We start from the raw sequence: 1,522 nt of genomic DNA, 5'->3' as shown, positions 1-1,522 counted from the left end.
GACTAGTCTGCTACTTGGAGTGCTTGAAGGAGACCTTAGCAGTTAGGAACTATTTAGATCTAGGATAATCCATAGATAGGATTGATTGAACTACTTGATTGTTGACTAAAAATATCAAATCTAATTAATTCTTCTCTATCTTCTTAGCATTAGAACTCCTTAGATTCTCTTCTTTAGAATTCTTTTCCCTCCTCCTACTCTCCTCCTCTTTCAAAAAAAAAAAACTTGTTGAAATTAAAACTCGATGAGATCTTTTGGGTGCATCCTAGGACGCCGATCATTACAACCTGATTTACACCCATTAGACTTAGAGCTTGAAAAAATGATTCGAATAAACCAAATCAAAACCATGGATCCAAAATAAAAGACTGACCCACCATGACAATTGATAGAGTATTTTACTCCCTCATCTTACACTTACTCATGTATCCAGCCTCCTCCTTTGGAGACGGGACAATACAAAATCAAGTCCAACATTATTCAAATACTTCCATCATTCTATGGACTGATGAATGAGGATCCATATAAATACTTGGACGAATTTCTTGAGATATGCTTCACAATAAAAATCCAAAACTTCTCTGATGATGCCCTCAGGTTGAAACTGTTTTTTTTTTCACTTAAGGACAAAGCCAAGTATTGGTTAAACTCCCTAGATTTCATAATCATTTCAACTTGGGACCATCTTCAGAGAGAATTTCTCAAGAAATACTTTTCAATTGGAAAAATGAATCAAATTAGAAAAGCCATCACTAGTTTTTCTCAATTGGATGGTGAACTTTTTCATGAGACATGGGAAAGGTTAAGAAATCTTATTCGTAAATGCTCCCACCATGCTATCCCCAAATGACAACTTGTTCAGTGTTTCTATGATGGTCTATCGGAGAAATACTGACAAATGATCGATGCATCGTGTGGTGGGACATTCATGCTAAAGACTGAGGACGAGACTTGGCAGCTCTTTGAAACACTTAGTGAGAACTCCCTACATCACATGTCTGCCACCTCTAGAAAACAACCCATGTCTCAACAGAAAAGAGGTGGAATCTATCAGATTGGAAATGTTATGGATATCCACAGTAAGGTAGATGAGTTGTCCCAAAAATTAGACCATCTTCTGAATACTGGACACTCTTCGATTCTACCTAATCCAGTCCAAGATGTTTGTGCATTGTGTGTAAGCCCAACTCATTTTATTAGTGAATGTCCAACCGCACCTCAATTTTCTAAATTTATGCATGAGCAAGTCTAGCAAGCTCAAGCCCAACAAGCTCGTAGATCAGAAAATGATCCATATTCGAACACTTATAACCCCGACTAGAGAAACCATCCAAATTTTTTCTGGAGATCATAGCCAGTGGTTGGCCCTATTGTACTTAGACCAAATTATCAGGATCCGACATATAGGCATGGACCATACCACCAGTTTCAAAATACTCTTCAACCATCTATCACTGATCATAACTCAACTTTTGAGGATAAGGTTCTAAAAGTACTAGAACGATGAGAAGTCAACACCCAG

At 37.5% G+C, this 1,522-nt stretch overlaps 1 non-coding gene across 1 annotated transcript; it reads right to left on the bottom strand.

The window, feature by feature from the left end:
- Positions 1–734: 734 nt before the first annotated feature.
- On the bottom strand, positions 735–840 carry LOC114914648 (small nucleolar RNA R71). Its single transcript, XR_003802187.2, has one exon. It is a non-coding gene; the product is annotated as a small nucleolar RNA R71 (small nucleolar RNA).
- Between the last annotated feature and the right edge of the window lie 682 nt (positions 841–1,522).

This window comes from Elaeis guineensis, chromosome 11 (assembly GCF_000442705.2).
Source record: "Elaeis guineensis isolate ETL-2024a chromosome 11, EG11, whole genome shotgun sequence".
Lineage (NCBI taxonomy): Eukaryota > Viridiplantae > Streptophyta > Magnoliopsida > Arecales > Arecaceae > Elaeis > Elaeis guineensis.
This window is presented reverse-complemented; position numbering and strand designations above follow the sequence as displayed.